At 54.8% G+C, this 16,677-nt stretch overlaps 1 protein-coding gene across 2 annotated transcripts in view; it reads right to left on the bottom strand.

Annotated features, from left to right (window-relative positions):
* ACOT11 (acyl-CoA thioesterase 11) overlaps window positions 1-16,425 on the bottom strand; it is a 53,813-nt gene extending 37,388 nt beyond the window's left edge. Inside the window, exon 1 of one of the 2 annotated variants that reach the window (XM_053894987.1) lies at window positions 16,170-16,425. The gene's annotated coding sequence lies outside the window, so the exon portion shown is untranslated. Of the gene's footprint in view, window positions 1-3,079; window positions 3,171-16,169 lie in introns of those variants that run through there. The other variant, XM_053894990.1, reaches the window with a different exon arrangement.
* Between the last annotated feature and the right edge of the window lie 252 nt (window positions 16,426-16,677).

Genomic DNA, 16,677 nt, shown 5'->3' on the forward strand with positions numbered 1-16,677 from the left:
CACATTGGGTATAGAGATTACTTAAAAAATAAAATCTAAACACACACACACACACACACACACACACACACACACACACACAAGACCAAATAGGGTTGCACAAGGTTAGAAAGAGGCCAATTCTGGCTACGGATCAACATCAATCTTTTTTATAACTCCCATTCATCCCTTCAAGATGCTGGGAATACAACATTAAACATGTTCTCTAACGGACAGATGATAAACAAGCAAAGGAACATGATCATTTTAGAGAGTAAAAAGTGCTAAAAGAAACAATGGATGAGATGAAGACAGAAAGGGGTGGACGAGGAGATCTAATTTGAGCTAGGTACTCAAGGAGGCTTCGTGGCCCAGATCCGAATGAATGACGAGCCGGAGCGATCATGCAAGGCTCTGGAGGCACAGCGTTCCAGGCAGGGGAACAGAGGGTGCAAAGATCCCAAGGAAGAACAGGGACAAGCTTGGTTGCCAGAGGAACAGCAGGGTGGCCAGTCTCAGCGAGGCCCAGTCCTCTGGCCATTCCTATCCCGGGACCAGATACCAGTGATGCCATACTTGGATTCCCAAGGCCAGCCCATCCACCAGCTGAATACCGCCAAGTAACCTCCACCAACACCCAGCCAAGCCCTGCCCAAATTCCTGACCCACAAAATCTCAAGATGCAATAAAACGGGTCCTGTTTGAAGCCACTAGGTGTGGGGGTAGTTTGCCACACAGCCACAGTAAGTAGGACAGACATCATCCAAGGAGAGAGCAAGGACAGAGCTATTTAGAAGTCGGTGGGAGGGAGCAGCGTGCAGAGGGGACCACAGGGACCCTGGGTGAGCTGCAAAGACACCAGGAGAGGGTGGGTCTCCAGGGGGAGGGTGCCTCTTGGTGCGGGGTGCTGAGCTGTCCCAGCAGGTGAGCAGAGAAGCTATAAGGCGGCAGAGGGAGGGCGAGGACAGGAGTCACGGACTAGGGACAGGATGAGAGGTAGAGAAGTGGAAGCAGGGACCACAGAAAACTCTTGCAGAGATTTTTCTAGGACAGGGGAGCAAAGAAACCAGAAAGTAGTTGGAAGGGGAGGGACATGGGTAGAGGGGAGGGATCTTGTTTGGCTTAGAGGCTAGGAGGTACCAGAGTCTCATCTGGATGCTGATGGGACACAGCCAGGAGGAGAGGGGTTTCTCTGAGCCAATGAGCTGCTAACAGACAGGCTGTCCAAGAATTGCCCTCTCAGGAGCTTGAAGATCCCATTTTAGAAATCTATGGCTGCCATCTATTGTGTCCCTACTGTGTGCCAGACCTAGTCCTTGTGGGTCCTTGAATCCCCACTCCGCTCTGAAGCAGGAGTCCTCATTCATAGTTGAGGAAAAGGAAACTCGGGGAACATGGAAAGATCCACCCAAGGACACATGGCCAGTAAAAGGCAGAGGGGAGAGGAACCTGGCTGGCTCTGTGGGTAGAACATGCAAGTCTCTATCTGCCCCTCCCTGCTCTCTCTCTCTCTCTCTCTCTCTCTCTCTCTCTCAAATAAGTAAACATTAAAAAAATTTTTTTTTAAGGCAGAGGGGAGGGGCACCTGGGTGGCTTGGTCCGTTGAGCATCTAACTCTTTTTTTTTTTTTTAAGTTTATTTATTTATTTTGAGAGAGAGAGAACAAGCAGGGGAAGGGCAGAGAGAGAGAGAGAGAGAGAGAGAGATAATCCCGAGTAGGCTCACGCTGCCAGCTCAGAGCCCAACTCAGGGCTCAAACTCATGAACCCTGAGATCATGACCTGAGCCGAAACCAAGAGTCAGATGCTTAACCGACCGAGCAACTCTTGATTTCAGCTCAGGTCATAATCCCAGGGTCATGAGATGGAGCCCCGAATCAGACTCTGTCTGCACTGAGTGTGGAGCCTGCTTAAGATTCTCTCTCTCTCTCTCTCTCTCTCTCTCTCTCTCTCTCTGCTCCTCCCTCCCACTGGCGGGCTGTCAATAAAATACAAAAATAGGGGCACCTGGGTGGCTCAGCCGGTTGAGCATCTGACTCTTGGTTTCAGCTTAGGTCATGATCTCACTGTTTGTGGGTTCGAGCCCCACATTGGCATTGACAGTACAGAGCCTGCTTGGGATTCTCTCTTTCGCTCTCTGCCCCTCCCCCGCTCGCTCTCTTTCTCTGTCTCAAAAAAAATAAACATTTAAGACACCAAACGTTAATATCTTAAATAAACGTAATTTCATTTCATTTAAAAAACTTTTAAAGGCAGAGGGGAGAGTGGCTTGGGTTCTTGTGACTCCAGAGCCCAGCAGGGGTGCCGCAGGGGGCGTGGCCAGCCCTGGAGGCAGATTACGGCACACAGCCCATGGGACTTCCGAGACAAAGCCTGGCACCTTGGAGATATTCCATGGATTGCCTTTTGGGTGATACGGAGAAAGAGCTGAAGGTGGGGTGGTCTCTGACCAGTCCGTCTCCCTGAGCTGTAGGGACCTCAGCACCCCAACCACCATCATCACCCTCACAGTGGCCCATCCAGAGGGCGTAGCGGGCTCAGAAGTCCCTCTCAGTCTCCTGTTTGCCTTGCTGAGAATCAGTTTGCACAATGAAACACACCTTCTCTTAGTCTTAAGCAAGATGGGTGGGGATCAGGTAAACTCAGAGTCCCAGGAGGCCCTGGGGTGCGGAGTGGGGGTGCTGGGAGCAATGCTGAGCTTGCCCCTTTCCTTGGCCCAAACTCACTTAGTCTTTGGGCCCCTTCCTCTCTCCAGCCCCCCTCCCCCACGTCCCCCACGACCCCCAAAGCCTCAATCTTAAAACTCGGCTCCTCTGTGTCAAGGCCAGCATGGTGCTAACCTGCCTGGCACAAAGCAGCCTCAAGTGAGCGGGACCACGACTACCCCACAGTCCCAAGTTACAGACGTGGAAATGAACGCTAAGAAAGAAGTAGCCGCTAGCCTCTAGCCCAGAACCAGCCAGAGTCTTGGGACTCCAGACCACTTATCTGTCCCCACCCCCACCCACCCACAGTTCACAGCGGGTAGTATCCCCAGAGAAGGACAGGAGCTAGGTCTCTCCATACCCTCCCTAAGGGACCAAACGGAAAGGGAGACCCACCTGGTTCAGCTCAGCCCTGGAGAGTGCTGGAAGCCTGAGGCTGCTTTAGAAAGGCCTAAGGGCCGCTCCCTTCCTGACCTCTGACTACTTCCTGGGCTTGGGAATGGGCCACACCTGGCAGGGCCACACCCCGGGGGCAGATCGCAGCCTGTTCTAGAGGTCACCAAAAGGAGTGGAGAGGCCCGGGGTTCAGCGTCACCACCGCTCCCCCCACCCCCACCCCGGGCAGCGCGCAGCCCATCCGAAGGGATGGGCCTCTCGGGGCCACAGCAGAGAAGCTGCTGCGGCCAGCGCCAGCGGCTGACCCGCTGGGCTTCTGAATAGCCAGACAGGACAAGGCATGCACGGCGCTTCCCAGTCTATGAAGTGGGTGCACCCAGGAGAAGATAAGAGACTCCTTGAACTCGGGGCCAGGTCCCATGGCTCCCTGGTGTCCCAGTGATGGACAAATACAAATTGTATATATTTAGATCCCACAACGTGATGCTGCGATACACGTATACACTGTGAAACGAGGACCACAATCAAGCTAACACATGTCACCTCACAGTCACCCTTGCGGATAAGGATGCTTGAGATTTACTCTCTCAGCAGATTTCAAGTCTGTGATACATGGTTAACGGTAGTCCTGGTGCCGCTGCACGAGGTCTCCAGAACTTACTCTTCTTAGAACTAAAAGTTTGGACCTTTTGACCAACATCTCCCCTTCTCTCCCACCCTCCCCAACGATAATTTTTTGAGTACCTGCCATGTTCTAGGCCTTTATATACATTATATAATGGCTTTGTATCCATACTACCGTGTAACCCTCGCCAAAACTCTGTGAGGGACGATTATCCCTCTTGTATAAGAAAGGAAACTGAGAGGGGCGCCTGGGTGGCTCAGTCGGTTAAGCGTCCAACTTCGGCTCAGGTCATGATCACGCGGTTCGTGAGTTCAAGCCCTGCATCAGGCTCTGTGCTGACAGCTCAGAGCCTGGAGCCTGTTTCAGATTCTGTGTCTCCCTCTCTCTCTCTGACCCTCCCCCGTTCATGCTCTGTCTCTCTCTGTCTCAAAAATAAATAGACGTTAAAAAAATTTTTTTAAAAAAATTTAAAAAAAAAAAAAAAAAAGAAAGGAAACTGAGACCTGGGCTGTCTGAAGGACTTGCCTAAGGGCACTTTGCCCTCGGTGTTGGAGCTGGGCTTTTGCTTTTTTTACCACCAAAGCCACCTCTCCAAAAGAGATGCTTCATGCTTAATGTCTACTGACATTAATTAATTAATGTCTGATGTGCTGAGGGCAAATTATTATTACTGAAGGAGCCCCCAGGCAGGATATACGTATCACATGGGCAAGGGGGCCAGAGAGGGACTCCTCAAGGGCTCACTGCCAAATTCTCTCACCACTGCTAATGGAACAAGTTCTTTCCCACATCTCACGCACGGATGCCTCTGCCTGGACCGGGCTTCCTGACCTGAAAAGGCCCCCAAGGCCATGCTAACCCATCACTTCCCCCAGGGAGCCTGCCCTGCCCCCCTCGGCTGGTAAAGGGCCACCTCTGGGCTTCCCTCTGTCACAGCCTGGCCACGCTCTGCTGTCATCAGTGGTGTGTCCCTCCCTCTGTCTCCCCATCGGCCTGCGGGCACCTAAGGACAGGTCCAGTCTGACTCATCCCAGTGTCCCCAAAGTGCCAGGCTCTGGTCCTTCCCATCACTGCCCTGATGCCACCTCCCGCACACAAGGAGCCTGCTCCTGGAGAATGGCAGGAGCTCGCAGGTCTGCGGCCAGGGGAGCTGGCAGAGCACCCAGCCGACAGCACCATCTGTCCCTGGAGACACAGGACAGGGCAGGCACGAGGCAGAGGTGTCAGTTTCTCCGCTCGGCCAGGTCGGCCCAGGACAAGGAGAACAGCCATGGCACCCGGGCCCCTGCCCAGCTGTAACTTGGGCTCAGACAAGACTTTGAATTCTCTAACTAGCTCCGAGTGGCTCAGGGCTAGAGCCTTGGTCTTCTTATATGTCACACCAGACGAATACCACTAGCCCAGCAGAGCTACTGAGACGTTTAACTGTGTCTGACACGTGGCAGGTACCCAACAACGAGTTAGTTTTTACCACCTCATCCAGCCAACTGACCCTGGCTTTGAAACACTAAGGGAACTGAAGTCCAGTAGAGATGAAAAGAGAAGGACCAACGTTTACCACGGCCGGTTGTGTGCCAGGCTCCGCACTCCTCCCAACTCTTTAATCTTGCCAACGATCTAGCAAGATCCACAGGAACAGACCTGGTTCACGGATGAGGACGTGAAGGCCTACAGGGTGAAGACAGTCAGTGTCCCTAAAGTGAGCTCTCCAGACTCGTGAGCAGCTGTCCAGACATGCTGGCGATACTTGGCCCGGCCTGGACCAGACACAGGTCCCCAGACCCTGGTGTGTGTGAGGTGGGGGCAGGTGATCAGCCCCAAATCTGCATTTGCCAGTGCGTGAAGCTGGGCTGTGATGGGGTGGGTCTGAGTGTGACAGTGAGGCCACTTTCTGGACGCACAGAGTGTCCAGATGTCGCCCTGGCCAGGAGAGGGGCTGGAAGAGGGGTGTCTCGGCCTGGCAGGTAGGGATGCCAAGTCTCGCGCCAGCCGTACGAGCCCAGGTACGGCATCTCCCTTCTCCGCGCCTTGTCTGTACTAGCGTGCCGGGCCTATCGCCACCTTCCTATTGTGGGCAGTCAGGGTGTGGATGGGAAGGTGGCTAGGACCTTCATGGCGCTGGCCAGACAGAGAGGAGCCATGATGATGTGTTTCCCTAGGTCTCTGAGCTTCTCTGAGCACAGTGTGCAGGGACTACGTACCTTGGCACTAAGTCTGGGACCAGCACGTCCCCAAGGACCACACAGGCTAGCGGGCAGGACGGTACGACTGCCAGCACTCCAAACCCCAAACCCTGCCTATAAGGGCCGGACCCCCAGCCTGCAGCACATCACACCCTTACCTCAGTCCCTTCCACGCTCACTCCTGCCCAAGCCACACCGGCCTCCACTCGGTAGCTCAGACGCACCGAGCCCCCTCACACCACGGAGCCTGCAACTAACTGAATGCCGTTCCCTCTGCCCGGAATGCTCTTCCAGCTCTTCCCCTGGCCGTCTCCTCAGCTGCTAGGTTTCTGCCTCGTTGTCGCCAGCTCAGAGAGCCCTCCCCTGAACCTCTCTCGTCATTCTTGCCCAGCTCCCAGTTCTCCAACAATCTGGGCTTAATCTCAGCAGTGCCACTTAAGAGCTGTGTAATGCCAGGCAGACGACTCGACACTTGCTCACTGTGTCTCCACACAGCAGCCTGGGTTCATCACAGAGTACTCAGTACCTGCCACGTGCTAATCCCTGTGGAGGCAACAACTGTAATCAGCACAGTATCCTGAGGAGACGCCGTTAATTCTGGAAGCAGGCAGGATGCAGATTGGAAGGGGAAACGATGGCTGAGCTGGGTGTTGAAGGATGAAGAAGAGCCCTCCAGACTCCAACCACTAAGGGTGTCTGTCCGTGGCTGAGACCAGGGCTCGCGTGGGGCTCCTGAACAGGCTCAGACTAATTGTCTGAGTCTTGCCTCTTCTTCCAGGAAGCCTTCCGGGCACAACAGCGCCCTTCTGAGCTTTCATAGTCACTCATCCGTTCGGTAGCTTCTGCCCTCATACCATACGATAGGCATGTCATTTTATTCCTGCGGGTCTCCCCTCCTCACCACACAGCGGGGTCCTCCAGGCAGACAGGCCCCTGCCTTTCACTGTCAGGACCAACCTCAAGATGGTACACAAGCCCTTCACCAAAGTCCTGAACCCCAGGATGTCAAGGCTGGGAACCTCAGAGAACAACCAGAGATGGGGAGCCATGGGGTGAAGAAAGGATTCTAATCCAGGGATGGCCAAGCATCGTGCCTAAAACCTCTTCATAGCCTGAACTAGACCCTCAGTGAGGCTGGGGGGCTGGCTGGGCCGGGGAAGAGAACCTCCAGCTGTCCTCAGGTTCAAGGTGAAGCAGTGGGATCACTGCCAGGGCTTGGGAGCAGCGTGTAGGTTGGTGGACACACGAGCATGTGCACAGATACCCGTGGCTCTTTCTGATCTGCCACCACCCTATTGGCAACACTACCAGGGTGCAGGGCTCCTCAGGGGAGCTGGGATAAACAGCCCCATCACCTTCCCCAGAGTAAATAAAGTTCCCGGGAGGTGACCTTGACCAGGCTAGAACACAGGCTGAGCAGAGGTTCCCAGTTTCCCACTAGGGCTCCAGCGGATCCCTGCCAGACCAGGAGCGCGGGACTCAGTGCCCAGTACAGTCTGACACCTCGGATGGGGAAGGAGAGGGTCTCCACTCAGAGAGGCAAGGACTGAGACAGGACAGGAGGATCTTCCCGGCACCACCAGACAGGCAAGCAGCGTTCCTCCCCCACACCCTGCTCCCCAAGCTGGGCAGCAGACTCACTGCCTCATTCATTCATTCATCCACATGTTTCGAGAGCTCACTGGGTACCCAGTGGCAGGTAAGAGCCAGAACCACCTAACTCCAAAACGCCCGTGTCTGTAGTGTCACAGGATACTGACAAGGGCCCCCAAAGCCTGTGAGGCAAAGCTTACGGGTTATCTGAGGCCTCCCTTCTGTTCCCAGTCAACCTGGCTTTCTATGTCCCCAGTGGGTTTTTTGATTTGCTTGCTTTTCATTAAAAACAGCTTTGGTAACAACCCAGAAAATCATCCCAAACCGTCCTATATTTCCCAGGGAACTAAGAGAATTCAGGAAAAAACAGATCTGTGTGCAGGAGATGGTCCACAGGTGGCAATCAAGGCTTGAGTGTTCTCAGCCGGCACGAGGTCCCCCATGCCACCTCATGAGCCCAATTCCACCCCCATACTTACCTCCACTCCCCGGCTCAGGAGAGCGGGCAGGAGAGTATTGGGGGAGCAAAAGGCTGCCTGGGCTCAGACTCGGAATGTGTGGGCTGGAATCTCACTCTGGGCTTTTGCTGGGCTGAGCCTCGGGCTCCCTAAGAGCTCAGATTCTGGAGCCAGATTGCCTGAGTTCAAATCCCAGCTCTGCCACCTCCTGCCAGTGTGATCCTGAGCCTGGGCAAGTCCTCAACCCCTCTGAGCCTCAGTTTCCTCATCTGGGATATGGGGATGATACCTGTACCTACCTCGCAGAAAATGGAATGAATTAATATATACAAAGCATTTGGTATCGTGCCCAGTGTGGCCAGCACTATGTACAGATTTGCTACTACAATACTGTTATCTCTGTAAAACGGTGATGATGATACATCCCTTCTCCACTGCCTTCTCCCCAGTTATTGATGGGGATCAATGGGGAAAAAGTCATGAAGCGCCCAAGACATAGCCTCGCCTGGAAAACGCTCTCTGCCCCGTGCTCAGGAGATGGGACCTTGCTTCTCAGATCCCACCCTTGGCCTCACGGAGAAGCTGCCTGTGCCCATTCATTCGTTAGGCATTGTCCGGGACCCTGACCGTGCTCAGCCCTCCGCCGGGCACACCAAGAGCAGCCTCATGGAACTCACTGGCTGGCGGGAGAGATGGGCACTAACACAAAGGCTCCCTGTGCCCTGAGAAATCTAGGAAGGCTTTCTAGAGGAGACAGCATCTAAGCTGAGATCTGAGGGCCCAGAAGGAATTTTCCAGGGGGCAGAAAGAAGCTGGGGGCCCCCCGAGCAAAAAGCACAGTACAGACCACAGCACAGAGAGGAGAACAAACGTGGTCAACTGAGGCAGTGGCAAGCAGTTCAGTGTGGCCACCACGCTGAATGCACAGGGGTGGGGAAGGAAGGATGAGGGGGGAGAGGCAGGCAGAAGCAGATTACCAAGATCCTTTGGTAGCAGGTAAGGAATGTGAACGTTGTACTGAAGGCAGCCGGCTGAGCAGGTGGGGAATAATCACGTGTCCCTGTTAGAAGCATCCCTCCAGTGGACGGCGATTGGAGGGGCCGGCTGTGGAATCGGGGAAGCAGGGAGAAGGCGTCCTGGGTGGTGAGGGTGCCGAGGTCTGAGGTGAGCGGCCGTCATGCAGACGGAGGGAGGGGATAAGTAAGAGATGTATTCACCCCTGGCCCTTTCACAAAAGGCTTTCCTGAAAACATCCTCAGAGGACACCCACTCTATGCTCAGCACAACCCCTGCCAGTCATTTCACCAAATCAAAGGAACCCGCCAGGCGGTGATGAACACTTGGGTCTGTCCCATGCCTCAGTATCTAATCTCAGCTCCAAAGTCCTCGTTAAGACATTCCAGGGAAACGTGGTCTTGCCAGGACACCTTGCAGAACGCCTTTCCAACAGCCCACGCCTGGTCCTAAGCTTGCTCTCTGAAAGAGGTTATCGTCCCTGAGAATCCGGGGCTTGGTCCTGCCACACCCTCGCCCACTCACACACCCCCTCCCCAGCCCTGTAACATCTCTCAGCGTCAAGGCCTTCGAGCCCTGAACTCCAGCGCGACGCACAGCCACGGAGCTCAGATGTGCAGCAGACACACACACAGGACTCCGCTGGGAGAAACCCACACCCCCAGAATAGAATTCCAGACGCAGACAGCGTCCAGCGCAGACATAGCCAGCCCTCGGGGGAGCTAACGGCCCCTGGGGCTGGTTTGGGGATTGTTGCTTCTAATAAACCAGCTCAGGAGTTCTGCCATTCCTCCTTCAAAGAGAGCTAGAAAGTGGTCTGTGGAAAATGAGAGAGAAGCCATAGAACTTCTGACTTAAACTGGAAACTTCGATCTTCTCTCGGGACCACCCCCACCCCCGCAACCTCCAGCCCCCTCTCCTTTGCCTCCGATCAGCCCCCAGCCCACCGCCCTCCATACCCTTCGCAGGTGATTTCCGACATTCTGGATCATTGCGGCGAGACCCCACCAGCTGGTCACACCGTTGGTCGCACCCTCTGAGAGAGACACTGGTAACCTGAGCAACAGCCAGGCTCTGGCTCCAAATGAAGCCTGTCGGCCTCTCCTCCTGCTCCTCCTCCCGAGCTCCCGCCCCTCCTGAGCCCAGCTGTTATCACTGAGTCCTGCCCGTCCTCACACTGCCCTCTGCCCCCCTCCTCCCAGAGCACCCCCTCCCAAGGCTCCTGTGCCCGCCTGGTGGAGAGGAAGGAGACAGGCTGCCAACTGGGCCCCAGCCATGTCAGGGGGCCCTGTGCCCGCCCACTGGGCACCTAGCCGGACTTGCACTTCGCTTCCAGCCACAGCCAGACTTGGTCGCTTCCAGCCCACTTCCAGCCCCTGACATCCTTCTCAGGGGGTCTCTCGGCTCCAGGGTCCTTCCTAGGGGGCCGGAGTTCCCACCTTCCTGTCCCCAGCCAGTTAGCCTGGCCAAATGGTCACCAGGTTTCCATCTGTCCACAAGGGGTCAGGCTGGAAGGTGGCAGGAGGCCAGGGAGCTGCCAGCAGCCTCCCGGAGAGACACCAGCCCCACCTGCTAGGACTCTTCACCCTTGGGAGTGCTGCCCCCAAGTGCAGCCCAGTGCAGCTACTGGCCAGGGACAGGGCACACCCCCTCGTTTCCTTACAATGAGCAATGCGACTTTTCTTAAAGTGGCATCTGCTAAATCTCACCTCATTAGCTTCACAGGCTTCAGCCCCCCTGGGCACCCGCCCCGGGGCCCTCCATAGCCACTACCAACTTAGAGACCACCCAGATTTTTCCCTTCTCCCTCTCACTTCTGCAAGAGGCTTAACGAGGAGGCCTTGACGCTGACATTGGACTTTTCACGACGGGGCCATAAAATAAAGTCCTCGGTGGCTAAGAGAAGAAGGCACGCGAGAGCCAGGCAGAGGAGCTGGGGTGGACGGATGGATCAGGAGTAATAATGAGCACCTCACAATAACCAAGCACCGACTGTGCGCCAGGCCTGGTGCCGGTCCTCACTCCGACCCCACCGGAAGGTCCCTTGGGGAGGGTAGGTGACACGCCCCAGGTGGCACAGCTATCGAGTACAAAGCCACGTTGGAACGCAGGTCAGCCAGATCTGAGGCCTCTGCCCTTCTCTGCCTCTAGCTCATTCCCCACACACCTGATGATATCTCCACCGCCGCCCCACCCCCACCCCCGCCCCCAGGCCTAAGACACCTGGGTTCTGGGCCTGGTTCTCTCACTAATGTGCCGTGTGACTGTCAACAAGTTCCCTCCTGTCTCTGGGCCTCCCTGCTCTAGGAGTCAAGGGCTTTAATGTCCACCCCTGTGAGCTCAAGGCTTCCCCTGAAATAACAGACCCAGCAGTCCAGTGTCACCAAGTGAGAAATTAAAGTCACACCTTAAAAGACAGCAAGATGGTCCAAGGAGGGCACAGAGGGCTGGGGCAATCTAGGAGGCTTCCTGGAGGAGGTGGTGCTCTCTGGCCTGAAGACCGAATGGGTTTGGATAGGCTGAGAAGAGGGATGAGATAGAAGGCCTAACAGGAACAGAACAGGATGCAGTAATAGGCAGTAAGGATTCTCATCTTGCAGGAAAAAAAAAAAAAAGCTGGGAATCTGTCAAGGAGGACCTTGAATGCCAGGCAACAGGGCTGGGGCTTCAAGAAACTCTGAGAATGAAGAACATGTTCCACATGCTAAAAGCCACGTGAAGTGAACAGGATAGGAATCATGAGACCTCCCTCGACTGGTAAGGAAAACAGCCCAGAGAAGGGAAAGCTCATCTCACTGGATCCAGGCAGGCGGCCAGGGCAATTCAGGGCCCCGCTGTGCAGATGAGGGAATGGAAACCCGGAGAGGTTCTGATCCCCAGCCTGCCCCCTCCCTGGCAGTCCATAATGTCCCAGACTCACTGGACTCAGTCTGGTCCCCCCACCTTACAGAGGGATACACTGAAGCCGGGGATGAAAAGTGAGCTACCCAAAGTCTGCGAGAAGTTGTCTAGAATCACCACCCCTGACCACCCCACCCCACCCCACAGCAAGGCACAAAATACAAGAGACTTCAGTAAGACTTATGAGCGGCACTCCAGCAAGGTTGAATCAGTATACTGTCAGGAACAAGCAACAGAGAACCAGAGCTCTCTGCAGAGAAAGAGAAAGGTCTCTCTCCTCTCTGCTCTTTATTATGGAACTGACTCGTATCTCTCTGGCAGTTCTGTCGGGTCCGTTACTTCAATGAATATTTCCATAGGGATCTGCCTCCCCTTCCCAACTCACTCGGGAGCCCCCTCAGGGCTGACACCATATCTTACTCATCTCTGTGCCCTCTCACATCAGCCCCCAGACCAGGGCCCTAAACATAGGAAACATGCCACGTGCCTAGATGAATCACAGTCCTGGAAAAGTGGATACAGAAGAGGTCTTAAGTGATAGTGAGGTCGGTGGTCCCCAAACTTCAGCCTGCAGCAGAATCATGTGAAGCCCTTTTTAAAATTCCGATTGCGGAGCGCCCGGGTGGCTCAGTTGGTTAAGCGTCCAACTTGGGCTCAGGTCGTGATCTCATGGTCAGTGAGTTCGAGCCCCACGTCGGGCTCTGTGCTGACAGCTCAGAGCCTGGAGCCTGGTTCGGATTCTGGGTCTCCCTCTCTCTCTGCCCCTCCCCTGCTCATTCGCTAGTGCGCACTCTCTCTCTCTAAAATAAATAAACATTAAAAAAAATTTTTTAGGGGCGCTTGGGTGGCTCAGTCGGTTAGGCGGCCGACTTCGGCTCAGGTCATGATCTCGCGGTCCGTGAGTTCAAGCCCCGCGTCGGGCTCTGTGCTGACAGCTCAGAGCCTGGAGCCTGTTTCAGATTCTGTGTCTCCCTCTCTCTGACCTTCCCCCGTTCATGCTCTGTCTCTCTCTGTCTCAAAAATAAATAAACGTTAAAAAAAAAAATTTTTTTTTAAATAAAATTCAGATTGCTGGGCCACATCTCCTGTAAAGCTCCAGGAGAGCCCAAGAATTTGCATCTCTTTATTTTATTATTGTGCTTAATGTTTATTTTTGAGAGAGAGAGAGAGAACAAGCAGGGGAGGGGCAGAGAGAGGGAGACACAGAACTGGAAGAGGGTCCAGGCTCCACGCTGTCAGCACAGAGCCTGACACAGGGCTCGAACTCACGAATGGTGAGATCATGACCTGAGCCGAAGTCAGATGCTTGACCAACTGAGCCACCCAGACGCCCCGAATTTGCATTTCTAATAAGATCCCAAGTGATACTGACGCTACTGGTCCAGGGACCATACTTTGAGAGCCAGTGAGCTGGGGCAGCCCTCCCATTTTCCAGCTGGGGTGGATGAGACCCAGAGATTGTGGGACAGCTCTTGACTGTACATCCCTCTTATCATCACTGCCATCGTCATAGCTCTCCTTACACACCCTGGGCAAGCACGTCATAGAGGTTACCACCTTCAGGCCTCATCCTAGGAGGAAGGTACTATGATTATCATTCTCCTACACAGGAAAACCGGAGGCAAAGTGTCATTTGTCCCAGGGCATGCACTTGATGAGAGTTAGCCTAAGGATCTGAACTCTGATCTAAGTCTAGAGCCCACAAGTGTAACCACCACTCCACACAACTGCCTACAGCTTATGCTGACCAAGGACTTCTCTAGAGGTTCTCAAATCTTACAGGCTCATTTCTGGTGTGGAATGAGCTTGCGGTGCCCATGGCCCAAAGGCATGGTCCTTAAGTGTGCCTCTGGGGAGTCCCATGTCTTGGGAAAGCCTGCCTTTTAAGCCCCAGGAACCCTGAGTATTTTCTGCCACAAACGCTTCTTTTCCCACGTGACATCCTTCATCTGGCCCCACAGATGGGGCCTTCCTGGCTAGAAGACAAATGTCTACATTAATTCTTCAGCTGTACCACCCCACTCGGTGACAAAACACAGTGGAGTCACCTCCATTTATATGCCACAGTGTTACTGGGTTGTCACTTTCTGGCACGGGTCTGTCTCTCCCATGAGACTGGGAACTCACATGGACAGGGAGTTGATCTGAGTCACCGGAGTCCTCAGCACAGGGTCTGTCCAGAACAAGAGTTTAGTACTGATAGGAAGGAAGGAAGGAAGGAAGGAAGGAAGGAAGGAAGGAAGAAGGAAGGAAGGAAGGAAGGAAGGAAGGAAGGAAGGAAGGAAGGAAGGAAGGAAGAAGGAAGGAAGGAAGGAAGAAGGAAGGTAGAAGGAAGGAAGGAAGGAAGGAAGGAAGGAAGGAAGGAAGGAAGGAAGGAAGGAAAAAGGAAGGAAGGAAGGAAGGAAGGAAGGAAGGAAGGAAGGAAAAAGGAAGGAGGAAGTCAGTCAGGAAGTGGTATAGGGTCAAAGGAGGGAATGAATGAGTGAATACATAACCAAACTCCCAGGAATTCCCTCTTCTGCCTTTCCAGATAGGACCACAGACTCTCTGGGGACCTCTGACATCATCCACTCCAACTCCCACTTTCAGAACTGCCCTAGCTGAACCCCTCCATGGGCTAGAACCTAGAGCTCTCTCCTGCTCCATACACACATCTACTACCCCAGGCTCCACTTACCTACATCCAAGATTGAAGGGCTCACTCTGGCTAAGACTGCTGAACAATCAAAGAACTCTAATAGCCACAAGGATCTTGCTAGTACCCCATGATCGTGGCTCTGGGTCACCCAGAATGCGGCTGCTCCCCTGGCCTGACAGAGGGCAGAGAGATGGGAGCACATGTCCTGTCCTCTACCGGGCCCTGGCCTCCCCATCCAGACTTATTTCTTCTAATAGTCTCAAGCCATGAAAAGAGCTCCCAACTGTCCCCTCACACACCTGGGGTTTCCTTTGTTCCCGCTGTTCCCTGATGCCCTCTGACAGCTCTACATCCCAACCCTGGCCCCCATCAAGCCTGGCTCAGATGGCACCACCTCCAGGAAGTCTTCTGAGCTCCTCCTAAGTGAAAATTCCATCCTCCTTCTCAGTACCCTCTCCACACACACAAACACACGCACACACTTCACAGCCCTTTATCTCTCTCTCATACTGCTTTTTCTCTTAAGTTGGGCTGATTTGTGCTAATTTCTCCTTCTTGACCTTGAACGGCTGACATCAGGGATGGAGGTGATTCATCAGAGTATCCTGCCCCCACCAAACACTCAGGGCCTCGAACATAGTAGATGCTCAGTATAAGTGTCCCAAGAATGAAGGAATAATTGAATGTGAAAGAACAAGGGAATGTGTGAGTGAATGAATGGGAATAAACACACGTGTACATGAATGATCAAATGAATGAATGAATAAATGGATGAAAGAATGAATGAGTGCAGGAATGTCATTCTCTCCTATTCTCCAGTCTAAAGACTCCAGTTCCTTCTGGGGGCCCCTTCGGCTTGGCATGGCAGAATAAAGGAAGTTTTGAGATAAACAGAAGGGGGACAGGAGGAAGGAACAAAGCAAGGAGGCGGTGATACAGGAAGTAGAGGTGACATCAACATTCCTCCAAGGCCAGGGCCCCTCAGAACTACAGCCCTCTGTGGAGAAACTGGGCAAAGAAAGCAGTGGGAAGCCAGTTCAACAGTGCAGAGAGAAGACACAGGTGGTAGAGATGGGCGGGAGGGGGGCGGGGAGGGGGGTTGCCAACAAGCCATGGAGGCCAGATTAGGGATGCATGAACAGAGTACCGAACCTGTCCAGCCAATCCTAAACTCCATCCTGACCAGTGGGCTCAAACATGCCCTTCCTGCCCCACTCTCAGCACCTCCATCTGCTGGGGCCAGAACGAACTCCTGGACCCAGCTGCTGAAGGTCTGGACCCAGCCTCACACTGGACCCTTGTGCCGGAGGTTACTCACAACAAGGGCTAGGGCTCCCCCACCCACCCCAGATCTAAGTGAGTCAGCATCGGCTGCACCCTCTGGAGTGTGAGTCCACAGGCCCTTCCCAGGGCCAGCCTCCCCCATCCTGGTGAGAGGCCCGCCCAGCTCAGCTCAAATCGCAGGATGCTTCATGCCTCAGCCTGCCCAAGCAAGAAGTGTGTCAGGCACCAAAAGGCTTGTCTGGAACCCAGTCCTGGGGTAGAGGCAGATCTGCCTAGAGAGAGTGCTGGGGCTGAGGAGAAGCCAGCAGCAGGGGGATCCTAGGGAGTGCAGTCTTTCCCAGGCAGGGAGGCAGGGGAGGGGCACGGGGGGGGGGGGCGGGGGGGCGGTTCTTACCCAAGTGGTGGGACCCTCTAGACCCAACTGCTTGCAGGGCGGAGGCGGGGGGAGCCTGCTGGGAACTTCGGGGGAAGCAGCTCCGCGGGGAGAGGCTCAGAACCGGGCATGCGAGGTCCCAAAGCGAGCCCGATGGGGGAGGCTAGGAGAGGCTGCGGGAGGCACAGGAAGCAGCGGGTAAAAGACGGGCGGGCGGGGGCGCCTGGGCGAGTTCCCGATGACTCTGGTCCCCTCCCCTCCCGGGTACGGGTGGGGCGGCCCCGGGCTGCAGCGGCAGCAGCGATCGCAGAGGGCCGGCAGCAGCGATCGCAGAGGGCCGGGGCACCGAGCCGGCGCCAGACACCCCGCCCCGCCAGGCGTCAGTCCCGGGGCGCCGGGCAGAAGCGGAAACGTAGGCGCCGGACCTGGCAGTGTCCACGTGGAGCAGGACAGGCGCCAGGGAGCAAAAGCCGCTGCCTGTTCTTGCTAAGTCAGCCCCTCAGAGTCCAGAAACGTAATACCTGCTATT

The sequence above is a fragment of the Panthera pardus genome, unplaced genomic scaffold (assembly GCF_024362965.1).
Source record: "Panthera pardus isolate Hobbes unplaced genomic scaffold, ASM2436296v1 HiC_scaffold_11, whole genome shotgun sequence".
In the NCBI taxonomy this organism is placed as follows: Eukaryota; Metazoa; Chordata; class Mammalia; order Carnivora; family Felidae; genus Panthera; species Panthera pardus.